Here is a 27,955-nt window from a genome sequence, read left to right as displayed (position 1 = left end):
AAATTTTGAAGCCCATCAATGAGACGGATTATCAACTCAAATTTCCCAACCATTGGCTCATACACAATGCCTTTCATGTAAGCCTACTGCCCTACAAAGGAGAGCCACCAACTGAACCAATTATTGAAGACCCTCCCGAAGTTGAAGATCAAGAAGAGGTGCTACAACCCGAACTGTCCTTCGGCATGAAGATAAGGTACTACGACATGGTAAGATTATCCGACGGTATCTTATTAAGTTAAAAAATTATCCTTTTGAAGATGCTAGATGGATGCAAGGAGTACAGCTTAAGGATAGTATGAACCTTGTCAATGCTTACAACGCTACATTAGTGTAAGCAAATGTACAAATTTCTTTTAAATGACTCATGTTTTTGTCTTATAAGACTAGTCCTCTTTTTAATTGTGCACAAAAATAACTAGTATGCATGCTTAGAATCATGTTTGTGATGACAACGTCTCTCAAACACCAAGTAGAATTTGTCACTCTACTTTGGGAGAATGAAATGGAGATAGTGGCTGGTAAGGAAGACTACTAGGTATCGCCTTGTAAACGACCACTTGTATTGTAAGGGCAAGGATCAAATTCTCAGGCGGGTGCCAACCTCCAGTGAGATCACAGAGGTAATTTCAAGTTGCCATGATGGCGTCTGTGGCGGTCATTTTGCGCTAGACATCACCAGTAGGAAGATTCTACAAACAGGATACTTTTGGCCTAGTTTGAACAAGGATGTACACCATTGGTGTAAAACATGTAAGGCTTGTCAAGTGGCCAGTGATCGCACGTTAACCTACGAGCCACAAACTCCTATCATCTCATATGGTCCTTTTGAGAAATGGGGAATAGATGCAATCGGTCCTTTACCGAGGGCCCAATAAACTATACATCATAGGGGGTGTAGATTACATGACTCGATGGGCAGAAGCAACGGCCACCACCCGCATTACAGCCCAAGAGGTGGCAAAGTTCATTTTTGAGCATATCTGTTGCTGTTTTGGCACCCCTCTTGAGATAATATTAGATAGAGGACCAGGATTCAGAGGTGATTTGGTGGGAGAACTGATAAAGAAGTTAGGCATCACACGCCGACATTCCACACCATACTATCCACAATGCAATGGTATGGTAGAGAAGGTAAACGGAATGATTTGCAAAATCATCACAAAGCAGGTGAACAATCACATAGGGGACTGTGATAAACATCTCATGGCAGCTCTTTGGGCCTACAGAACAACGTTCTGAACATCACTAGGTTTCACCTCTTTCCATCTAGTTTATGTGAAGGAGGCAATTCTACCCATTGAGGTACAAATAGCCAGCTTACGAGTTTTGGCTAGCCAGATACATCGTCTGATTGTAAATCTCCGAAACCACATCTTGGATCTAGAAAGACTCCAACTAGATAGGGAAGAAGCAATCAATCACTATGCAGCGCAGGCAGAACAATGCTGGCTCATATTCAATCAAGGGCTTAAAGAAAAGGGACTGGAAAAGGGTATGTTAGTGCTGAGATACGACAACAGATTTGATACCAGGAAGGATAAATAATTCAACCCAGATGGGAAGGGCCATTCATCATCAAGAAACGCTATGACAACAGCAGCTATAAGCTGATGGAAGCAGATGGAATAATTCACAAGACTAGGGTCAATGGATGGAGACTGAAAAGGTATTTTCTTAAGTTTGATCCAGAATTTATGCTAGACATTCTAGAAGAGGGAGAACCCTCTAACTCCACAACTAAAGATGCAGAGGAAGGGCTAGAAGCATGAATGCCTCTAGCCAGATGGGAGGGCTAATGATGGATGGCTTTCGAAACCATGCCTGTGAGAACCACACCCTAAGGAAGGGAGGGGTTTTGTTACCAAGAAAAAAAAAAAACAAAGAAAAGGCACTTGCCACTTACCATACCCCTTTCCCAAAGTTAACCACCAGTGGGGCGCCACCAGGTTGGCCACACCCCTCCAATATCACCACAAGACGATCTCTCTCTCACTACCCAGCCCCGCCTATATTCCCTCTCTCCTACACACGTGCTGCATCATCCGACCGATAGGCACCGTTGGTATCTCTGCCACACTTCAGCCTAGCGGGCCGCCAATGATAGTATCCTCCCTCTCTCTCTCTCTCTCTCTCTCTCTCTCTCTCTCTCTCTCTCTCTCCACCCCCAACCACGGCGGGCTGTACCCCCACCTCCGCTCGTCCTCCCCCCCCCCCCTTATCTACACCTAGCCCCCCTCTTCCCCCCCCTCTCTCTTGGAAATAACCACGGCGGGCCTTAGGGCAACTATCACCTCACCCTCCCTCAATCTCTCTCACCCTCTCTTCTCTCTCCCCTCTAACCCCCATCATATCCTCTCTCTCTACCCTATCTCCTCCCAACCCCCTCACTCTCTCTCCCTTCCCTCCCTCGGTGGGAACCACCCCGCCCCTACCTACTCTCTCTCTCCTCCTCTCGTTGACCACACCCCCCCCCTCTTCCCTCCTTGTCGCGCCTGTTGTCCACTACCCAATTGTCCACTACCCAGCCCCCCGGGCCTTGCGCTCCTCCCCTCCTGTTGCGCATGGTTCTGCAACACCCCAACCCTATCCTCATCCCCCCCCCACCATCTCGCCCCTCTCCCCCACTCTCACTCCCTCTCGCGCCCTGTCTAGTGCGCGCCCTATCCGGCTCCACAGCACCGCAAGCTGCGCACCCACCACTGCTGCAACCGCACACACTAATACGCACACACACACACACACACACACACGCTCACGCGCACAGACACACACACACACACCTTTTTTTTCACCATCCGCACCCCCCCATTTTTTGCATCGTCTGCACTGCTCGAAACCGAAAAAATATATAGAAATATATAGAAATATAGAAATATATATATATATATATATATATATATATATATATATATATATATATATATATATATATATATATATATATATATATATATATATATATATATATATATATTGCATACAAGCCATTCCCACCGCATGCCAATACACACATACATATACAAATACACATGCATACACTCACGTTTGCGCACTCGCACATACACACACACACACATCCGCCCTCATACACCAATACGTACACACACACACACACACACACACACACACACACACACACGCATATACGCACTGTACCACAAATAGAAATACAAAAAAAACAAAGGTCTACGACTACGTCATCGACAAAAGAAGGAAGGAACCCAAATCACGCGTTGCCAACAACAAAAAAGAGAAACGCGCCGAAGGCATGCCCCGGTCAACCCCGAAAAGAAGTACGCTCTACACCGACGCACCGGCAACACGCCATTTGCCGGCAACATGCAACCACGACGCCATCTTCAGTAAATTATAGGGTATTTTCATCATTTCTTCTGTTTTCACCAAGCCGTTGTAAAAAATCCCACTTTGTAAATTTCCTCTCTCTAGGTGATGGTCACAAAGGCCCACCTGGAGATTCTCATCTTTTAATAACCTCTCAAAACAAAGCAAGGGTCAATCACACCGGGCCCACCACTTTCTTTGTCTCCCCGATTAAGCTTACCCTAATCACACCGGGATTACCATAATCCAAGCAGCCACCACCTATAAATTGGCACTGAGAGGTCACTATCGGAGGGGGGGGGGCAATTCATGAGAAGTCAGCACTTGGTAGAGTGTAGTGGGAAGAGTTGACACTATCACCATCACAGGGAGGGGGCTTGTGTGTTGGGTTTGCCTTGGGAATTGCACCATGCGAAGGGAACCACGTCCATCTTTCGACTCCAATGGTCGATGCACACACGTATACACGCTCTTGGTAGCAAGATTCACAATCATTGAGTCGTTTTAGAGAACGCACCAAGTAGTTTGCACCACCTCCTTTCTCTACCTCTCTACCACCACGGTGTGCCATTTGTAAATACTGCAGAAATAATTCTCCCTCACACCCCCGAGGGTTTTCATCATTTGCAAATCTCTCTTTCTCTCTCTCTCTCTATGTGTGTGTGTGTAAGTTTGCGGTGTTCATATCATCGTGGTTTGCGTCCTGGCCGCTCAAAGCTAAGTGGTGCCCCCTGTTCGCTTTACTGTGGCTCGAGGCTCGCCATTCGGTCCCTGGCGCTTTAGAGGCCGTCGGGGCTCGGGGTTCGCTTTGCTTCCGTCAATAGTTTGTACTGATCAACAGAAAAAAGGTCGAGTTAATTTTCATCTTTGTTGCTACTAGAACTTTGATCTTTTTAGCAATACATATAAAAATGTTCATGTATGGTTTATATAGATTATAGACAAGAATGATGCGTTGATAGTTACTTCGTAGACATTGTCTGCAAATCAATCACGGTAATTATTAATATTCACACTATTTGTAATTTCTCCTTGTTCAATCACACTCACTTATGGTGAAGATTTGCTAGCAAAGGCTTCATCTTGAGAAGCACCCTCATTGTTTACTCCTTCAAGAGTTGAAAGAGTCTTTCTAAAAGCAAAAAGATGCATGTCAAAAATAACGTTTGCATGCAATGGATAAGATGATAAAACTAATTACTAATTAGACATCAATTTTAGTAGTATAAGATTCATAAAGGTAAAGTTCCAAGTTTGAGCACAAACATGAGTTAAAACATTGAGAATATGGCTCTCAAAAAGCAGGCATAGAGTAAGGGTGAAGCTGGCACCGCGCACAAGGTTGTGGAGGACCAACTAGCCACATGAGATCTACCTCACTATCAACATTAACAGATGCACTAGATTCTTATCACCAACCTTGTGCACACACGGCCTCATGCATCTACATGATATGTGCACAAACATCCACGCTACTGCTTATTTCTCAATAGATCTCATTTGAGCCCTTTATGCATGATAATCAAGCAGTCCACAACCCATAGTAAGCATCACCCAAGATGCAAATCCAACACACCAAGCCAAGAGTTGTCTATCCGCCAGCTTCAATGGTAGAACTCTAGCCACTATCATTATCTCTGGCCATAATTTTCCTCAGCTTGATCCTCAAAGCAAGAAGAAATTGCTGGCAGCTCTCGGTCTACCCAACCCGAGCTAATCATGCTCTAGTAGTTGCAACTATGTGTAGCCCATGCAATTAATGGGTTGATTGTTTCCACCACTTTGCTCACCAATCGATCAAATCCTCATGCCAGCAAGGGGAAAAATGAGGGCGTTACTGCGTGTGAAAGGGAGAGATACATTAGAAAAGAGGATGGCGCACTGCAAAGCAACAAAACAAAACAAAAAAGTTGCTTTGCTACAATTATGAGAAAATGCAATTAAATTCTCATTTTCGCATGGCTCGTTCTCTCTACCACACACACAGAGACACACACACACACACGCACACACACACACATGCGATGTTGTGAACTTGTGAAGGCGTCAAGAGAGAGACAAGAGAGATTGTGACATGTCTTAGTAGAGATCACTCTCAGTGCAGAGGGATGAATGTGCAGGAGGGGCAAGGGAGGGAGGTGTAGATGAGCCTTTGAAGTCAAAGCCGCTTCCAGGTGGCCGTTGCAGAATGGGGTCACGATTTTTAAAAAATCGTGGTGTTGAGGTTGCTGTGGCGTTTCATGAGTGAAGGAAAAGTAGTAATGGGCAATGCATTGCATGTGGCAAGGGGGGGACACAGCCATGTGGGGGCATCGCATTGTGCGGCTTATGGTCTCTCTCTCTCTCTCTCTCTCTCTCTCTTTGAAGAAAGCAAGTAAGCTCATTTTTGCTCTTTTTCTCAGGAGTGAAATACAATTTTCTTCCAATCATTGCAGGGGCTCAGAGTTTAGACAACACATAGGTGTGTGCATGCATACATACAAGCAAGAGGCGGAAAAAAAACCGCATTTAACTATACACCAAAAATCAATGTGCACTCACCCTTTTCTCCACAACCAAGCATGCATCTATGAGTATCGCATGATACCACAAACATGAGCATTATCTCTGTGCAATTTCCAATAGATTTGACCCGCATCTCAAAAAATTGTCGACCATTCGATCTATTTCCCTTTTCTTCAAGATTGAGCACATTCCAGCTACATATGCATTCAGTCGGGTTCCCAAAGGAGATGACAAGAAATCTTCTTCTATCCCCACACTTGCAAGCAACTGTATGAGCTGAGAATTTCAGCGCAGTTCAAATTTTTGGTATTCCAACTTTGCAGGGAAGAAAAAGCTCATTGGCTTTGTCAGCACACCATCTACTAGCTTTGCCTCCTCTCTTGATTTGCTCAAAAAGGCAAGGTTCTCCTGTTCTGGTCCTTCTATATTGATCACCAACATCTGGCCCTTGTCCAAACACTTGTGTAGGATTATGACTTGACCAAAATACATCTAGTAGATGTTCATATTTGATAACATCGGGGTTGAACTCAACCTCTACAGCTTCTACCTGATCCCCAATGTTACGATACTCTGAATTGGCTTTAGAGCCACCGGTGTATCCAACAGTAGTTCTAAGAACACCATTGAGGCACCCAAAGACAACCTCGCTGCACCAGAAGCTGCCCACCAAAGCGAAGATAGCAGTTCTGCCTATAGAGGAGGACTGATGGCAAAAGCCCGCTCTGGCTGTAGCAAAAGAAACCCGTATTTCAGCACCACCAACAACAAGGCAGACTCATCATTCCATTTGAGCTCCTCTCTCTCTCTCTCTCTCTCTCTCTCTCTCTCTCTCTTTCTCTCTGTGGCGCTCTAGCAACTTCCACAGAACCGCTTTCTTTCTTTGGCCTGCCGACTTGTGAAGATGTGGTGGTCTATTGATCTCTCTTGCTTGCGAAGCTCTCAATTGGGGTGGATGCTTAACATCAAGAAATGGTTTGGAAGATGGGATGCATGTCACTTGGTCAAGGATGCGTCGATCGACTCCCAAGTTAATGAGGCCTTCTTACAATGCCAATGTACCACGGCTTGGGAAAAATCTGGAGGTTCTTGCTTCAGCCATTACACCACACATGTTGCCCCAAACTACAAATCTCTCTTCTTCTCCGAATGAGGTAACCGAACCCATCCCTACATCCTTGAGCCCATCCCATTGAGAGCGATCCGTGCCATTGCCTCCATTCGTCTTAGCTCCCATTCTCTATGCTGCGAGACAAGACGTTGGGGCATTGGCGAGGAGTCTCATCGACTTTGCACCTTATGCCCTCGTCAAGTGCGAGAGAGTGAGTACCGCACACTACTTGAGTGCTCAGCTTTTGACCACATTAGGTCCTCTTTTCCCCATTTATTCAGCCATGAGCTCTACCTACATAACTTCCTCTCCCAACCACGATGTGGACTCTCTATTGCGACGCTCATTTCAGCCATTTTTGAGCATTGAGAGTCACTTATGACCTCCACTCACACCACGTGACATGTTCATTTGGTCCCATAGGTCATATTTGACCTCCAAGGACGATAATAGAACTATCTGTGTGTGTGTGTGTGTGCGCGCGCATGTGTAGGGCGCCTCTCTCTCTTTACAGGCTCTTGACGCGCAGAGCTCAACAGAGGGATGATGAGGTAAGGGAGGGGGGGGGGTGAGCGAGGTGAGGGAGGTGGGAGACAAAGATTGGGTGGCTTGGCTTGGGCTTGCAGAGCACGGGCAAAGGATGAGTTGTTAGGGGTGGGGGCGGACGTTGCTGCAGTAGGAGCAGCTGCATGCAAAAAAAAGGAGGGGGATTAACGGTGGCGGGGAGCTGGCAAAGGCAGGCAAGGTAGAGGAGCGGGACGAGGGAGGACACACTGATAGTGCACAAAGATCTCTCTCTCTCTCTCTCTCTCTCTCTCCCCGACCAGATGTGTTGGGGTATAAAGCCCAATGTGGTCGCCCAGGTAAGTGGGCGGGCCGCCAGGTATGTACACATATTCTTTTGTAAAAACCTAATAAGAACTCACTATGCTCTACACGTTATAGTAGAGCGAGTTCACCATATCGTCGTGCTCTTCTTCTCGCACTCTCTCTCGCTTCGCACTTTCGCTCGTACTCCTTCAACTGGTATCAGAGCTCAGACCGAGGCTCGGGGCAGCATTTGCAGGTAGCCAGAGTCACCTGCTCAGATTAGAGTGAGATTCGACAGGTGAAGACATGGCCCCAATTCCTGTGGGATAGACCAAAGGGCTTAGGTGTTCTCAGAATTTCACTCTGAGGTCATCTCGGCCACCGTTCGGCTTCGACAAAGATCTACGCAGGCCATTTTCGACTATGTGGTCTTGGCGGGTGCAGATCCGACTTTGCAAATTTGGGGTTTCGGCCTATGACTGCAAGTGCTGAGGATATCTGCACTTCGAGAGTGCTGATTTGTGGCTATCTACACAACGAAGGACGGCTTACAGTTCTTGGAGGCGTGTCACATACGACACGGGCGCACCTACACACAGACTGTAGGCGACATCCACCAGTTCATCAGGTAGCTTGTGTTTGCTGCTTGATATTCCAGATTTCATCCTGACATTTCAGGTACTTTCACATGGGATATATTGTCAGAGATGATGTATGTCTGTTGAGGGTTTGCTGGATGTGAGTCACACAGCAAACAACCGCCGCAGCGGTTACAACATACAGTGGGAAATTTGTGGATGTATGACTTTGTGGGAAGTCTATGTACTGTCAGATTTACTACAGCCTTTGTTGAGGGTCGAGTGAGGTTTTATTGAGCTGGGGGATTCTCGAATGTTGAGATCCTTTCGGTGATACAAGTCGTGGAGCGATCCCTCGAGCACCCTTAGATAGGCAGCTAGGATGTATTGACTGTGAGTTAGACAGTTGGGATTGCATCTTTGCTTTACTTCCATTGAGGCATTGTCATAGTCTATGCTTACAGGATAGTGACAGGACAGTGAGAGACAATACAGGTGCAGCACAGGTTTACCCACAGCTTACAGTGTTAGAGAGACAATGGTTTTTTGAGCTGTTTTTGGTCTGTTTTTTGAGTACACCAGAGCCATTTTACAATGGATACTCTGCCGAAATTTCTGCAGAATCTGAAGCTTTATTGGTTCATTTGACAGGTTGATATTGGTTCAGAGGTCAGTTTACAAGAGAAACTCTGTCGAATTTTTCCCAGGAAAGTAAACTACTGTGAAGCGTAGCTATGGCTGGATCACAGGACACTGCTCTTTACAATATCAAGAAGCTGGATGGAACCAATTTCCCATTGTGGAAGAAGCAGATTTGGCATGTGTTGGTACAAAAGAAGCAGATAAAACCTATAAAACTCAAGGGGATAAAACCACAAGATATGGACGAAGATGAATGGAGCGAAATGGATGAATTGGTACTTTCTACCATTATGTTGACTTTGGTAGAAAGCGTTTACTTCAATGTAGCAGACGAGATGTCGGCTTATCAAGCATGGACAAAGCTGAGTGATCTTTATGAGAAGCAGAGTGCAGCTTCACAGGTATACTGGCTTAAGAAGCTTGTTGACTTGAAGATGAAAGAAGGGACCCCTATGTCCAATCATCTGAATGAATTCAACACCATCTACCGTCAGTTGTCAACTCAAGGTGTCAAGTTTGATGAACCTATTAGAGCTATGTTCCTGTTGATCACATTGCCAGAAAGTTGGGACACTTTTCGCACAGCTTTGAGTAATTTTGCACCTCCAGATGGTTTGACCATAGCAGGTGTAGAAGGCAGTCTTCTTACTGAAGAAACCAACAGAAAGACAATGGACAAAGGCAAAGGAACAGCCTTAGTTGTCAGGGGAAGGACCAAAGAAAAGTACAAAGGTGGAAAGAGGGATCAGTCTCGTAGCAAGTCCCGCAGTGCTAAAGACAAGAGTGACATAGAATGCTACCATTGTGGCAAGAAGGGTCACATGAAAAGAGACTGCAGAGAATGGAAAACAGAAAAAGGCAAAGAGAAAGCAGAAGACCATGGTGAGAAGAACAAGTCCTCAGTGAAGATTCAAGAAATAAATGTGACAAACACTGTTGCAGAGGATGACAGTCTAGTGTCAAGAGATATCTACTTCTTGAAAAATACAATGGACTCAGCTCTTCTTACAACATCTGATGGAAATGCACTGAGTGACTGTATTATAGACTCAGGGGCATCACTTCAGGTGTCTCCAAACAAGCAATGGTTTACCTATTATGTGACCACTAAAGATCATGTTCGGCTAGGCAATGGGCAGACATGTGAGATCTTAGGTGTTGGAGATGTTCAATTGAAGTTTTAGAATGGCTCTTCTTTCATGCTGAAGAATGTGACACATGTTCCTGCAATTACAAAGAGCTTGATCAACACATGTTTACTTGATGATGCTGGCTACGTCACCACTTTTGGACAGAACATGTGGAAGATATCCAAGGGTTCTATGACAGTAGCACATGGAGTAAAGTCTGGAGGACTTTACATGATTTATGTATCAAATGTCTCTAAAAATGTAATCAATGTAACCGAGCAGCCGAACGTTTCTTTGTGGCATAGCCGGTTAGGACATATGTCCAAGAAGGGAATGGAAATCTTGTCTCGTTCTTGTTATTTTCTTGGCTTGTCATTTAATGATTTTGAATTCTGTGAACATTGTCTGTATGGTAAGTAAACACAGCAGCCACATAAGCATAGAAGCAGTAGAAGAGATACACAATTGGCACTTGTTCATAGTGATTTGTGTGGACCTATGCCTAACCTATCTCTAGGGGGAGCTTCTTACTTTATGACATTTATATATGATTACTCGAGGAAAGTATGGGTTTACTTTCTCAAGCACAAGGATGAAGCGTTTAGTGTTTTCAAAACGTTTGTGACACTTGTGGAGAATCAGAGTGGCAAGAAGCTTAAATGCTTATGCATTGACAATGGTGGAGAGTATGTTTCAAAGGCCTTTCAGGACTTTTGTGAGTCAAAAGGTATAAAACGTGAACTTATTGCTCCTTACAATCCTCCTCAAAATGGTGTTGCTGAGAGGATGAATAGGACCATACAAGATAAGGTTAGAAGTATGTTGTCTAATGCACAACTGCCAAATGGGTTTTGGGCTGAAGCTGTATCAACAGCTGTTCATCTTATAAATAGATCTCCTAGCAAGGTTTTGCAGAAGGATTCAGTGGCAGAGATGGTATGGTCAGGCAAAATGCCCTCATACAAGCATCTCAGAGTCTTTGGCTGTGAGGCATATACTCAGGTTCCAAAGGAATTTAGGAACAAACTTGAGCCAAAGAGTAGAAAGTGCATCTTTCTAGGCTATGGTAATTCTGGTGAGATGGGGTACAGACTTTGGGATCCCGAATCCAGAAAGGTTATCCGCAGCAATGATGTTCACTTTAGTGAAGCCAAATATCATTCTAAACTAGAGAGGGTTGAGGAGATTAGAAGAGTTGTCTTCCAAGAAGATGGACCTGCACGTGCAAGACAAAATGTCAGGGCTCAAGAGGAGCAAGGACAGGATAGAGTGGAACCACAGGTTGTGGTTGAGCCTGAGCCACCTATTGTGCGTAGATCTGGACGTATCACGCGACCTCCTGATAGGTTTGTTCCATCTATGAACTATGTCATGTTGTCTGATTGCAATGAGCCTTCATGTTACAAGGAAGCAGTGCAAATGAAGGACTTCGGGAATTGGCAATTGGCCATGCAGTCAGAGATGACATCTTTGCATAAAAACCAGACATGGAAGCTAGTTAAATTACCACAGGGCAAAAAGGTTCGACCTTGTAAATGGGTTTATAGGTATAAGATCACCACTCATGATAGTCAGCCAAAGTACAAAGCAAGGCTTGTTGCCAAGGGCTTTAAGAAAGAACAAGGCATTGACTTTGATGAAGTCTTCTCTCCGGTGGTCAAGATGACTACATTGAGATGCTTTCTTGCATTGGTTGCCATATTAGATTTGGTATTGCACCAAATGGATGTCAAGACAGCGTTCTTGCATGGTGATTTAGATGTGGAAATTTACATGCAGCAGCCAGAAGGGTTTGTTGAGAAAGGCAAGGAAGATTTGGTGTGCCAGTTGTTAAAGAGTCTTTATGGCTTAAAACAATCACCGAGGGCATGGTACCATAAGTTCCACAAGTTTATGCTTTCTCAAGGCTACAAATGTAGTGAGTTCGATCACTGTCTGTATACAAAGAAGGCTAAGGATGGCAGTTGGCTGATCCTTATTTTGTATGTGGATGACATGTTGATTGCTGGCAAGCACTTGGAAGAAATTTCAGCTTTGAAGTCAAAGATGGCAAAATCATTTGACATGAAAGACATGGGTGAGGCAAGTCATATACTTGGTATGCGCATTGAGAGAGACAGATCAAAGAAGTTGATTTGGTTATCTCAAACAGAGTATATTGACAAGGTTTTGCAACGTTTCAATATGGAGAAGGGAAAGGCATTGAGTGTTCCATTGCCACCATATGTGAAACTTAGCAAACAATATTGTCCTGTGTCTGAGGAAGAACAGTCTGAAATGGATAAGATTCCATATGTGTCTGCAGTGGGTAGTTTGATGTATGCAATGATTGCTACTCGCCCAGACATTGCATTTGCAGTGGGAGTAGTAAGTCGATACATGTCAAACCCAGGCAAGAAACATTGGGAGGCAGTGAAAGGAATATTGAGATACCTGAAAGCTACAAAGAGTATGCGCATATGCTATGGGAGTCAGGAGCTAAGTGTAAAGTGTTTTACAAACTCAGATTATGCAGGTGACTTAGACAACTGAAGGTCTACGTCAGGTTATGTCTTTACATTGGCTGGTGGAGCAGTATCATGGCGTTCTAGATTACAAGAATGTGTTACTCAGTCTACTACAGAGGCTGAATATGTTGCAGCATCAGAGGCATGCAAAGAATCAATTGGGCTTAATCAGCTAGTAACAGATTTGGGAAGTATCACTCAAAGACAAAGCATGTGGATGTGAAGTATCATTTCATCAGGCATGTGGATGTGAAGTATCACGCAATCCAGTTTATCACTCAAAGACAAAGCATGTGGATGTGAAGTATCATTTCATTAGGGAAATGCTCGAGGATAAACAACTTCAGCTTGTCAAAGTTCACACCACAGAAAATCCTGCTGATCTACTTACAAAAGGACTTCCCTCAGAGAGCTTTGCGCATTTTCGCAAGCAGTTAGGTGTAGGGTAGTACATCACTTCTCTACATCTCTTGTATATTAGCTTGTATAGTAGCTTCTCTCACACTTAAAGTACCACATTGGAATTTAAGTGGGAGGTTGTTGGGGTATAAAGCCCAATGTGGTCGCCCAGGTAAGTGGGCGGGCCGCCAGGTATGTACACATATTCTTTTGTAAAAACCTAATAAGAACTCACTATGCTCTACACATTACAGTAGAGCGAGTTCACCATATCGTCGTGCTCTTCTTCTCGCACTTTCTCTCGCGTCTCACTTCCGCTCGTACTCCTTCAAGATGTTGACGTGGAAAGTGGGAGGGGGAGGAATATCCGGGCGGCATCCCATTGTTAGATTGAGCCAGTAAATTATCATGATTCATAGAATGAGCTTACAACCACATCTCCGGTCTTCAATCCTCGTAATCAGTGTTTTTTATAGTCTATCTTTATGATGAGTGTCTCCTCTCTACACGAGGCCTTCCTCCTCAGGCCAAAAAAATCCTTGTAATGAATGTTTGCAAAGCTCTATCTTTCTAAATATTTATAATGAGTGTCTATTCTTGGAACTAACCAATCAAAAAAATCTACATTTTGAAAAACACTCTCCTTTTTCCTAATGAAAAAGGGAACACATCACTATGGCCTTAGCCGTTTGGGCAGGCCAAAAATGGCCGTCCCTAGAGACACTGGGGATTTAACCCAGAATGTCAGCAAATGAGCATTCTCCTAATCTACTCGTCCAAAACAAATATTGCATAAAAGTAAAAATATATGCAACCTTAGTGTGCATTGCCAAAGCCCCATTGCTCGATCTCTACATGTGCAATCTTCTCACTCACTCCATGTAATTAATCTATATGTTTTCATGCATGCATAAAACTATGGATCCAGATTACATTATCTTTGTAGCATGTACTCCCTTTTGATGGCCTACTTTTCTAAGTTTTGAATTTTGATAATCATTGGTAAAGTCAGAATGGTTGAGAAAATTTGCCATTCCATGTGGATTGTCCATTGAAATTCCAAGGTGGACGTCAAATCCTCTTTTTTTTTTCAAACTCACAATTTGTGAGTGAATTGTATTAAGCACACCATAAAAACACAAAATAACCTCAAGCTCATGTCAACCATTGAGGTGTTGAAGATTACCCGTTGTGGATGTCTATCGCCTCACATCGAGGCTTATCCTCACCGGCTTAATGAAAGAAGAAGTATCTGACAAATTGAGTGCAGATGAGAAGAGTAGGACTTCCCAACTTCTTGCCACCAAGGAACAGATCAGTCTTGAAGAAACTGATCTGCCATGTCCTTTGGACCCACTTACAGATTTTTGCTGCCAGGCCTCCGATCTCATGGCATTCCATGAATAGGTGGGCTAGATCCTCACTAGCTATCCTACACCCCAGGCATCAATCTGACCCAATTCCTCTCTCGTGGATCTTTACGCCCGTCGACAGAGCACCCACTTTGGCTTCCATATGTTCTCCATGACTACCTCCCATCGTAATTTTGACCATCGTCTCTTCCATATTTTGTTGAGAGGGTTGGACAATTATCCTCATGTATAATTGCATGATAAATGCCTTTGGACTGGCGTTTCCATAAAAGACTACTTCCAAGCCATCTCCATGCATTACACTCAAACCCAGATTCACAGATTGGCATTACAACCTTGTTAAGCTCTCTTAGCACTTTGTTGACTAACAAAAAATCTCAAAGCCATTGAGTTGATACTAAGTTGTGAGAAGGTCAATGGTTTTCTAGCTCTTATTGTTACCGTCCCAGAAGTGAGCAAGCCGATTCAGACCCTTATTATTCACTTTCCTGGCAGTTTCTATCCAATAGGGGTTGTGGTGGTCCTACAACTTTAGAGAACCAAGGGGACCAGTGCAATATGGAGTTCTTGAAGTACCTGGTTTCTCCCCCCTACTCCAACACCCCAGTTGCTCTTTTGCACTTCCTTACCAGTTCCCCTGAGATGCCCCCCAGACTTAGGCTAGACCACGTCGAGGCTAAGAGTTTGTCGTGAAACTCTAATCCTTTCCAATTACCCTCCTTCAAACCAAGTTTAGTTGCATCTAGCATATCTGTTATCATGATAGCCCAAGCTTGGTCCTGTTTAGCATGAGGCCACAAATTTGACGTAGTGGGCCTCGGCATGGGCAGTTGGGTTAAGAATTCCGAGACCTCCTTGGTCCACTGGTCGAGCGACTGACTCCCATTTGGCCCATTGCCATGGTGTGGAGGATTTTGTGTTGTTTTTCCATAGAAATATTTTTACTGGTTTTAGAAACTCTTCCCAATGACACTTAGCCATCTTGAGAAGTGGGCTGGTGAAGGTAATATAGGGGAGCATAAATGAATCTATCGCTTTGATCTGGCTCGAGAATGGGAGGAGGGCATACTTCCACCTCATTTTTGTTCTGACTTTTTCAAGGACCCAATGAAATCTTTGTTTGTGAGTTACATCCACCCCCAAGGGGCCCCAAGTGCCTGAAGATGTTCCCTTTTGAGACAATCTCACCTGCCAGTCAAAAGGGTCGAAGGAGTTGTTTCCCAACAAGGAAATCAGCCTTGACCCGAGGCCACAACAAACGTTTTCACAATCTCCAAAGCTTTCCTAACAACCTGGGGGCACACCTTCAAGAAGAGGAGTGAACATTTTTGCCAGGGGCTAATCCTTGCTCAATAAAGCCAGGCCTTGTAACTTCCCTCTCGCAACACTAGCTTCGAGCATCATGTGATGAGATGATGCGATCTTATGGAAAAAAGAAGGGGGGCAAGGGGGCATCCCTTCTTAATAGACCTTTTGACCTTGAAGAGCCCATAATTCGATCATTAAACAGAAACTCTAACTGACTGCCAGTCTCCCGTGTGTGAATTACGCGACACAGTCGAGGCCCAAAGCTAGAGCTTCCACGACATGTTATTCTGTCATAAGCCTTATCCAGGTCCACTAGCTGTAGCAGAATGCACTCTTGCGTGGTGAAGGCTACATATTCGATGCCCACCATTGTTGTCAGGAGGTTTTCATAAATGGATCTTCCTTGAACCCATGTTGATGGGGAGAGATGATCTTGTCTCGTAGGGGGGCTAGTCTGAGGGCTATTGCCTTGGCAATAATTTTGTAAGCTACTGACATCATCGTAATAGGGCCCCAATGCTTAAGTTGAGAGCAGCAAACCTGTTTGGGGATGGGTTTGATAAGCCCTCTCTTCACACTTTATCCAATGACGCTTCGTAATGGCTTGGTTAGCCAACTGCATGATTGGGACCTTGAGGTCATCCCAAAATTCTTTAAAGAATTTAGTCGTCATCCTATCCCAACTGGGGGACTTTTCCTTGCCAAGAGCTTGCAATGCTAGTGAACATTTGTCTTCGGAGAATGCCCCTTCTAGGCGGTTGGCTTTCGATTGGGGAGCCTCTTCTCGACACTCTTAAGCAAGGTCGCTCTGGCTTCATCTACTTCCTGGGATTGGATCTCTTGCTGGCCAATAATTTGTCTTAGATAGTTCATCACATTAGACCAACCATCTCATCTTGGTTCTGAACTGCGATCCCTTTCTCATCATAGAGAGAGTGGATGCAACCGAGTAGAGCTTAAGGATCTTTACTCTCCATTGTTTCCATTTGAGAGATTCTTGAATATTGATTACATTGACATCAATGGGAGCATCTCTCATCTCATGACATAACTTATAAGCATAGTGAGATAAATCATATTGCAGAAGTTTAAAAGGATAAGAAGAAGTGTGTCTAAATAGAATAGAGTTTCTATTTACTATTTATCTAGATGTGCAAAATAATCAGCCCTCTCCAAATATTCCATAGAGATACATTCAATCCCTTGTAGTTGCCTAGTAGCAAATAGTAAATCTCTAGAGGTTTTAGACAAATGTGAAAACATATTCTTTATAAGGCTGCTACAACTTTAACATTGGCCCTACAATAGAAGAGGAGATGAGTGCAATCCTCAATTGAACATTGACATCTCATGCATATCCCATTGCTAACACCTACTCTCAAGGCCTTGTCACCACTCCAAACACCTTGATGAATCATGAATCATAGTAGAGTACATTGCTTGTTGGTTGTAGGGCATTCCCATAGGCATTTGAATATGTATGTCCACTATTTGCAACTCCACTGCACTTTCTACTTTTTGTTTTAGTTTCTTCTTTAATTCATTCTTTGCTCCTCCTTTTGCTTCAAGATGATGGGAAATATCTACTGCAACATGGCTAGCAGTGTTTGCTATCTGACAGCCTCTTAAGGGAAGCCTCAACTTAGCTAGAATCTCGCTGGCTTTGTTTTGACACCATCTTGCATGTGTATTGCCATACTTGGTTGGAGTCCAATAAGATAGAAAATAGATCAGCAATGGAAGCAAATAATGGTTCAAGACAAAATCTCTTGAAGAAATGGAACTCTGGTAATGCTACCACCTAAGAATTTTTTGCATGAACTTAGAGAGGACCCACTCCCATCTTTGAGCAAAGGTTACTTTGAACCCCATAGGGATTCCAAGAAAACTAAAATTATGTCCATCCAAAATGCTATTGCATCATCCTGCATCTAGAAGAATGATCTGAGGGACTTGTCCTTTTGCTACCTTATAACCTATTTCAGAGTGGTTGTTAATAGAGCCACTAGCCATACACAAAACATCCAGGCATCCCAAAAAACTTCAATGGATTGCACATCATTTGATAAAAGAGAGTTGGTGTCATTAGCAAATTGCTGTAAAAGAAGGTCCTTATATGCACCTGGAATTTTGATGCCCTTTATGTGACCTTTCTCAATAGCATTGTGAACAAGCCACCCCAAAGCATCTGAACAAATGGCAAACAACAAGGGAGCTATAGGACATCCTTTTCTAATAGATCTCCTCAAAGGAAAAGCTTCATTGAGCTCACCATTAACTAAAATTCTTGCAAATGCATTGCCAAATAAAATTTAGATAAACTTAATGACCATCCTTCCAAAACCAATGTCAAACAAAAACTAGAAAATAAAATCCCATTTTATTCTATCATAGGCTTTGTCAAAATCTATTTTAAAAAATAATAATTCTTGGTCATTGTCCTTGACATGCTCAATGGCTTGCCACAAGGTAATAATAGCATCAAGGATAAACCTCTCTTTAATAAATCCTTTCTGATCTGGCAAAATAATTTGATGCATAATGAGACTAAGTATTTTAGCTAGAGAGAAAGCAAAAACTTTATACAAAAGTCAAACAAGTTATGGGTCTCCAAGTCCCTAAGTTTTCCTTTCCCCCCCCTTTATGTATGAAGCTTTTGTGAAAAGCTCTATGATCTTGTAGCACAAACAAAATCTCTTCACCAAGCTTCTTGGCTACAAACATTGTAGCCACTCTCAGAGGTTGTGCGTAATCAATCTTTCCTTATGTTGTGTACCCTGGTTCTCCTCAATATTGTGTAACATGTGTTTTTTTTCATGGATCAGTTTCTTCAATCACAAATAAAATTCGGTTCTCATGGACCAGATCTTTTTTTAGCTTGTAAATGGGAGAACTTAGTCTTTACTTTTGTACTGATAGCTTTGACCACTGGCCTAATGTGGGTTTCCATCATCTTGATTCGCCCTGCTCCAGTCTCAACCTTCATCATCGTCATCACTACCAATATATCCATTCTATCTATTGATGTAATCATCATGATCTCTATGAGTCCTTCGATCACCATTCCTATGGTTATAATCCCTTCTATAGTCATTATATCTCTATAGTCATCATATCTCTCATTGTCTAAGTCTTTCATACCTTCACTCATGTGGATCTTGTCTACAACGACCATCAGTAACATTAGCTCTATTGTATTGTCCTATGAGTATTTGATGTGGAGTAGTGCTTGCTTCCACTTTTTAGAGGATTTATGTTATCCTATAAGAGGTATCCACTCACTACTTTCCTAAATGATTTCTTTAAATTGGTCATTGAAACTTTTTTTTTGAATACTCAAAGGTTTCTTCAGTTCCAAGTTTGTTTGAAATGGCAAAAATCGACGATCTAACTTCAAACCAAAATGGCTTGGTTGTTGTGAACCTTTCCTTCTAGAATCAAGTCATTATTGAAAACACAAATCTTCCAAGTCTTTTGCACCCATTTGTAGATTTTTCCCGCAAGGCCTCCCATTGTCAGGCAATCTTTGAATAGATGGAGGGGGTCTTTAATTGTTTCTTTACATTCTAAGCAAAGGTCAATGCCTATTCCTCTGGCTTTTACTTCGATTCCTTGTTGATGAATCCCCCCACATCACCTTATTAAGGTATTGACAATATAATAGCGAAAAAATATTCTTTTCAATGACCCCAGGTGATGCAAAGCTCTAGTATCATAAAGGATGGTACAATGTGGTGGCTGATGCTCTCAGTTGTATGCTTGAGATGAACTCTCTTTGGTTCGTAGAGCTTAAAATTGAGTTTTTGGAATCTCTTAAGGGCACACATAAGCATGATGATGCATACTCCAAGGTGTGGAGTCATGCAAAAAAGAGGGATCCTTTTCATTCCAATGCTAGTAGTGAGTTTATTTCCTCTACAGTTGGTTCTTCTCCTATGAGTGATAAGCTAACTAGATGGAAGAACTTTTCCATTGAAGATGGGTATCTACTCCACAAGGGGAGACTTTGTGTACCAATGGACATAAACATTTGGTGCCAAATTCTTTATGAATTTCATGATAGTCCAAGTGCACAACACCTATGCATCAAAAAGACTTATGAACTTTGTATAATGACAGTTTTACTGGCTAGGTTTATATAAGCATGTTCAAGACTATGTCTTGCATAGCCAAAAATGTCAGATTAACAAAGTAGAGTGCTTGAATACAATAGGTCTCTTGCATCCTTTGGAGATCCCCAATGGCAAATGGAATAGTATCTTCATGGATTTTATTTTGGGTCCACCAACCATCGTACGAGGTAACCACTTGGTAAGGGTGTCTGTAGATAGGTTGACTAAAATCTATAACTTTATTCCAACCAAGTCTACCATTAAGTTAGCCAAGTGATTTGTTAACAATCTTTATAGACTTATAGGTTGCTTGGCAATATTGTCAGTGATAGTGATCCCAAGTTTAATGGTCACTTTTGGAGGTTTGTCTTTAAATGGTAGGGAACACAACTTAATATTCATACTACATATCATCCAGAGTGAGAGATACCCCTCCCCAAGGGTCTATTCAAAAAATATACAATTTATACTTTTTATACAATTTTCAATATACATTAGAGTTGCAAAATCGTTTTCATAGTGGAGGATTTCTCAGTGCTGCTCAACCTAACATGGAGTTTAAGACATGAGCTGGAGTGCATCCACAGACATCTGATGACTAGTACTACATCTGAATTGGTGATATAAATGAAAGCATACTCAAGAAAATAACATTGTGGAGGGTGAATATATGTATACACCACATTGCGGGAATAGAGAGAGAGAGAGAGAGAGAGAGAGAGAGAGAGAGAGAGAGAGAGAGAGAGAGAGAGAGAGAGAGAGAGAGAGAGAGAGAGAATAGTGGAGGGTGGAATAGAGTGTGTAGAGACACACGAGAAAGACAAAAAAGAATTCTTAAATGCCCCATCTAAATGAAATAGAAAATCATGAACTAAAGCAATACAAAATCTGGGTATACCATAACATCAAAAGTATAAAATAACTAGTAGAGCACCAAACCTTGTGTAGGGATCGATCGGTCCACCCATCCACTTTGGCTCTACTACGGATAGAGAGAATTTCACTTCATCGAGAGCGAGCCAGAACACCTCAACCTACTTGAGCCAAACATAGGTTGAGGCCCCTTCGCCTCCCTTTATGAACCCGAGCTTTGAAAGGATCTCAAATACCAATAGCTGGTAGGGTATCAACACCAACCATACCAGTTTAAGTGCCACGCCTCTTCGATGCCAACATTGGTTGTTTAGGCAAAGCCAAGGCAATATCCCCGCTATGTTAGCCGTGTAGATCATTCAACCCCCGATGCACTAACTGTGTAGATGAGCCTAACAAAAAAGAACACCTAGGCAGCACCCCTGATCCAGCAAAGCCCCAGGTCATTGACCCTTTTGTCTAAGGCTAAGCAATGTAAGTGATCTTAGTCTTGTAGCAATGCTGCCATGAGAAACATAACACATGAGTCACAATCACATCTTCCATATGCACAAACAATCTTTTCCAAGTAGTCAGGTTGTATAGGGTCTCTACCCTTACAAGTCCACCATAAACCATCAAAGCCACTTCATGATACCAATCCAAAATCATAAACCATAATCCAATCACATCACACGGGTGAGCACTCCACCCACTTAGGGCAATGCATATCCAATCCTGCAAAAACCACTTTAGCACATAGCATGGATGCAAAAATTTTGAGCATTTTGGCAGCATAACCATATCCCAAACAGAAGTTTCAAGAGACACACCGGCTTCCCCAATCAAAATCACACCCATAATCCATGAGGGATCTTAGCCCTTGACCATGAACTATTTTCTATATTGAACCGACTCCCACACTTAGAGTTTGATATATCTATTGCAATCAAACTGAGCCGACACACATGGCTCCACATGAACATTTTATGCATAAGAGAAGTTTGACCGTTTCCTAAAAATGAATTCAAAAGCCATTTTTGACAATGTTTAACCATGCATAAGTTATGTACTATGACCGCACCTACTCCACCTCACCCCGTTAGCACATAGAGCTAGTTTTGATCTTGGAGGGTGGAAAACACCTTATAACATCACTTTTCCCATATGAGACTCACACAAAAAATGGTAACACAAAAAGGAAGCCACCTTATTCATATGTTTTGGGTTTCCAAGCCTGTGGGTAACTCCCCTTATGGCATGCAAGCAAGCTCAGTTAAAAGTGGAGTTTTGCATGGTTAAAAGGTTTATATAGCTGTAAGGTTTTTTAAAAAGGAGACACAATATCATAGCGTTTTAACTTGGTGTGTCGAATCTCTCTCTCTCTCTCTCTCTCTCTCTCTCTCTCTCTCTCTCATTCCTCTGCACTTCCTCTCTTGCCATGGCTTCTCCTTGTCCGCTTCATCCTCCCTAGCCTCTTTAGTCCCAACACTGGTATCAGAGCCCAGGCGGGCCAAAGCAAGGTGCTCTTGGCGCTGACAAGCAAGCCTATGAAGATGCAGCTTGACCGCTTCTCAAAACTCCATCAAGGCGGTGCAGTTTGGCCACAGTGTTGGTAGGCGGTGCAACACACCAAGGCGGTGCGAAAGCCATAGTTTGGAAAGCTTTTTGAAACACTGCCATGTTGTAGTAGTTAAACTGCCTCTCAAAACACTGTCTTCAGCAGTGTGCAGTGTGATTTCAAGAGCATCTCAAAATGCTTTGTTAGTGGCCTTTATAGGGAGTTTTGTATTAGGCTTCTCAAAACACTCTCAAAAATCCCATAGACAGTTGCCAACATCTTGGCAGCATCTCAAAAGGCATTGAAGGCTCATGGGAAGTTTTTTGAGCATATCAAAATGCTGCTGCCTGCAGCTAGTAGGTGAGCAATCGGTGCTGCATATCAAAACGTCTGTAAGCAACTACACCAATAGAGTGGTGTCCGGGTTTGATGATGGAGATAAGTCTTGCAAAGGCATATGCTTGGTTTTGGTTGCTCCGAATTATGTGCACTTGTATGTATCAATTGAAGGGGATCGGGGAGCACCACAGACGGAGAGTGAGTGAGAGAGAAGGAGACACACACACGATGTGGGTGGGGAAACTGTGAAGTGACAGCTCCCCCTATACAGTATACTCACTATAAGTATAGGGTAACAGTGGGCGGGTGCCCATGATCTGGGCGACCGGTCAAGGCACATAGGCCTTAACCCCAACAACCTCCCACTTAAAGGCCAATGTGCCTTTAAGCAAGATCTACTAGTGTACAACTAATAGAAGGTGAGATATTCTCTCAACCTATGCCCACTGACTCTCGATGAGCTAGTGCATCCGGCTCTACTGATAGACAAACATCTCGCTGCGGAAGCCACACAGAGCTAGCTCCAAGCTCTGCAAAGAGTCTACAAGAGCTCATGCACTCCTGCAAGTATCGGTCCAATACCTGCAAACCTCCCCTATGCTCTATGCCGAGATCAGTCATCGAACAAATAATCAACCCTGCTGCAAATGCTCCCATTGCAGCTGCTATGTCGGGCCTCGAGATCAGCATCTCGTACATGAGGACACCGAATGTTGATGCAACCCTGGCAACCTCTGCCACCTCCAACTCAGAACTCAACTCATGGTAATCCTGTCCCCCCTATCATAGAGACCATGGCACTCTGACTCCGAGCTTTGGAGTGACTCCTCGTGCCCACCACATATCACATGTGTACCAAGAGTATCCATCTGTCGTGAATCTGCATCAAGCTCTGGCATAAGCATATCAAGAAATGACTCCACAATAGCCGACATCTCAGCATTCATGTGAGTCATCTCTGTCATCACCTCTGATGACTCATCCTGCTCTGACTCACTAGAGCTGTCCAGCTCTACCTGTGCATACGTAGACGCAACCTGCACAACAAGGTCACTGCTCTGCACTCCATGCAAAGCATCCTGCAACCCACAAGCAAAAGAGACTCGCCTGCTCTCTCGCTCTCTACCTGGCTGTAACAAGATTGAGACTCGACCATCTCGCACCAGTACTACGTGCAATGGGTACCATGTGCCAACTCTAGCACCTATCGCAATCACTAACGAACCCAAATGCAACGCAAAAGATCGCTCAAGCAGCGATACCCGACATCCACTATCCCATAATTGTCTGACTGAGATCAAATCCCGTCTCAGATCTGGCACATAACGCACATGACGCAAGGTAAATCTCATACCACTGGGCAAGGACAAACATACGTCTCCTGCACCCTTAATGTCATACACAACACCATCAGCCATGTGCACACAACCAAGTCTCCCACTAGAAAACGTGCTAAACCACTCACGATGTGACGTGACATGGAAAGTAGCATCTGAATCTAGTAACCAATGTGAAGACAATGTGCAATCCGATATGCAATCCGTAGACATAAGATCGTCTGAAGACAAGCTAGATGTAAATGTGACATCGCCGTCACAAGCATACTCAGTAACCACCGTACTGATCTCACTAGCATCTGTCATGCCCAAATCTGCATCACGCATCTGTCGCCTCCGTTGTCTCAAACGCCTGAAACATGGACGCCTAAAGTGCCCTCTATGTCCACAATGCCAACATGTCAAGTCTCTATGCCGTCGAGACTTGCGTGTGGGACCAATCTCTGCCATGGACATAGAAGTGGGACTAGACTCCCCTGTAGACATGGATGTCGCGTACATAGCATGTAAGCTCTGCCATAAAGCATGAGTTGTAGTCTCCCTCGAGACTTGCCAGTAAACAGACTCAACCAAATGCAAATGAATCGTAGAAATGGCTAACTCATCAAGATCTTGCCAATCATCATCACGCATAGACTTGGGCTTTGCCGATAAACCACGCAAGGGTTTATCCTGCCCCAAATCCGCCAATGCAACAAGCATATGCTCCTTCCAAGCAACAAAATCTGCACCATCAAACTGTGTCAGACCATAATGTTGGAAGTCAAATGAAAAATCAGCCATAATGCTCGCAAAAGAGCAACCAACAATGCGTAGCAAATGTCAACCAAATCAGCCCTAAACTGGCTCGAATCGCATCAAACAAAAGTCTGCAAATATGGCTATAAAATATGGCTGCAAATCAGCCCCAAAAAAAACCCCAAAATTCAGCTCTTAAACAACTGCATAAACAAGTCACAAACATGTCCCAGATCAGCCTACAACTGAGTCATACATGGACACCTGCAAAGAGGAAACAATGGCTGAAAATTCAGTGCCCAAATAAGCCCTCAAACCTGCCTGTAAACTTGTAAACCTGTAAAACCTGCTGAAAAACCTCAAGCCATTAGTGCTCGAATCCGGTTACCTAGCTCGTAGCCACACAAGCATACATCACAATACTCACTCCTGTGAGTGTGCCAAGATAACTGTACGCCTGTCAAACCGTGAGCTAATCACCAAGCCCACACTGTGCGGTAATCACCAAGCCCACACTATGCAGTATCGATGCATACACACGCACAAATCTCCCACCTGCAGAGAACACCGCACGCAAATGCTGAGTGCAACCCGCAATCTCTACCTAGATCGCATAAATGATGCGCATAAAACCTCGGGAAAATTTTGCGAGGGTTTTGTCAGTAAAATGGCCACAAAACTAGTGACCAAACTGACTGCACGCTCAAAACCATGAGCAACCAAAGCGCATCAAACCGCACTCCAAATGCATGCACCAATCTCCACACTTTGCATACATCATTGCAAACACCTACAAATCTAGTACACAAATATCTGCTCTACCTGTGACTGCCAAAAAACATGCTCGAGGCATACATTGCCGAGCTCAAAATGCAATCACATTAGTCTCCCTGAGCATCAAACCACATAAGGCATACATCGTATCCTCCCACTTGTGAGGAAACTTGCAGCAAATATCACTCTCACATCTCCTCGACACACAATAAACAACTGCTGCTGCAGAAAATTCAGCGTTCAGAATTTTAAATTTCTGATATAACGAGCGCGTCTGGAGCATGCCAAAACCCCAAGGTAGACTCCTGGATCACATGTATCCGAGTCCGGGTGTGAAAGCTATGCCAAAAACCTTCGTTTCGACCCAAAAACGCAGCATAAACTGCCAAAAGAGGGTTGAAAAATGCAGCTCCTCAACCGTAGCTCGAATGAGGTTTCTGATGGTTCGAATGGCTTCGAAAGGGGGGTAAAGCATCAGGACGCCTGATGGAAACGCTCTCGAAAAGCTGAATTTGCCAATGCCGAAGTCGAAACCCTGTTTGCACTCTTGAAAGTGCGCGCATGCGGACGCGATTTCGGGAATGAAACTGGCTCTCCGCTGTCGTCGTGACTGTGCACACATGCGCTCCCTCCGCACCTACGCTCTGATACCAATTGAAGGGGATCAGGGAGCACCACAGACGGAGAGTGAGAGAGAGAGAAGGAGACACACACATGATGTGGGTGGGGAGACTGTGAAGCGGCAGCTCCCCCTATACAATATACTCACTATAAGTATAGGGTAACAGTGGGCGGGCGCCCATGATCTGGGCGACCGGTCAAGGCACATAGGCCTTAACCCCAACATCAATTCTTCATAAACTCTACAAAGCTTCAAGTTTTGTGTTTCAACTCGGATACATATGTCACATCTGTCAATTTAGTGGTTTTTCTTGTCAATCAAACATAACTCACAGTGAAGCACCGACTATCATACATGAATATTTGCTTCAAGAACGTGGTATACTACTTCAAATTCAAACTTCATGCAAAAGGAAAGGAAAGCTCATTCAACGATTTGCTCAGAACACTTGCTACAACAACATATACAAAGTACAAAATTGTTTTTTTTCTTATTAAGTGTCATAGACTTCTAGTTTGTCTTTTGTCAATTTTCTTTTTCAAAATTTGTCTTTTGCAGTCAAAGCCTCTTTTACTTTATCTATTGTCAGTCATGCCACACATACATAAGTGGTAAGACCTCCCAAATACATTTGTTTTCAGCCCATTTTTGTCCTGCTTCTCATGAGGTTATTGGGTACAACATAAACCCAAAGTTTGGCAGGGAACCAAAAACTCCATTTATTGGTAGCTAATTTTTTTCAACCTATACCCTATCTATTCAAGGGGGTGGGCACTATCATAGAACCAGGTTATGAATACACCAAAATCCTTGGTTACGAGAGAACCTAAAACTCACGGTTGTCGAGTACACCAAAAACTTGAGATATCATGAGAGTCATATATCTAGTTCGGGCTTGAGGGGGGATTATTGGGTTTCCAAGCCCATGGGTAACCCCTTATGGCATGTAAGCAAGCTCAATTAAAAGTGGATTTTTGCATGGTTAAAAGCTTTTTATAGCTGTAAGATTTTTTTACAAAGGACACACAATATCATAACGTTTTTTACTTGGTGTGTCGGATCTCTCTCTCTCTCTCTCTCTCTCTCTCTCTCTCTCTCTCTCTCTCTCTCTCTCTCTCGTTCCTCTGCACTTCCTCTCTCGCCATGTCTTCTCCTTGTCGGCTTCATCCTTCCTAGCCGCTGCAGTCCCAACAATATGTTTATGGCTAATCATATACCCCCATATAAGTTTATGGCTTTCAAAGACTTAAAATCAAATCATCAAAACAAACTATAAGACATATATGAACAATGCATCCAACTCACGAATTCATATGGTACTCCCCCTTTGTAGTACCTTTACACGTGTAGGTAATCCCGTACATGGAACGGTTAATAACTTGTACTCACGAGTAATCTCAGAGGCTAAAATGCATTTATCAGTAAATTTAATCAAGCTGACTTGGTGAAGTGGTTTTTCTCATCCGATGAATCTATGTAGTGGTTCTCCAAGGAGCCTAGGGTCCAAAATTTTGACTAGGGCAACAAGCTATTTTTTGACCATAACTCTTTGCTTGTGTGGAATTTTCATGTGACACCCAAGAGAGAAAATGTTCTAAATGATGTGTTTAATCTTTGGTTTTCAAGGTTTGACCTAATTTATAGAGGTTTTAGAGATATAACACATTGTTCCTACCGCTTATGTGATGTGAAACGAAAAGATATGTACATGTGACCATAAACACATCATGTGCATAAATCAGTGTGCTAAACATGATGAAACAAACATGGAGAAACGTCATACACACCACCCACAAGTCCATAGATGCCCTCGTATATGAAACAGAAACCACTGAGAGGGTAGTTACTCAAAAAACAGACTAGAGAGAGAAACAGATGATGGCTATGGAGTTTAGAGCTTCTTACTGTGCAT

The 27,955-nt window shown here is 43.3% G+C and overlaps 1 pseudogene; it reads right to left on the bottom strand.

The window, feature by feature from the left end:
• Positions 1 to 5,946: 5,946 nt before the first annotated feature.
• LOC147460381 (peptide methionine sulfoxide reductase A5-like) lies at positions 5,947 to 10,294 on the bottom strand (annotated as a pseudogene).
• Positions 10,295 to 27,955: the final 17,661 nt, after the last annotated feature.

The sequence above is a fragment of the Adiantum capillus-veneris genome, chromosome 4 (assembly GCF_014529385.1).
Source record: "Adiantum capillus-veneris isolate H3 chromosome 4, ASM1452938v2, whole genome shotgun sequence".
NCBI classification, from domain to species: Eukaryota; Viridiplantae; Streptophyta; class Polypodiopsida; order Polypodiales; family Pteridaceae; genus Adiantum; species Adiantum capillus-veneris.
Note: the sequence above shows the minus strand (reverse complement) of the source record. Positions and strands in the feature narration are given on the sequence as shown.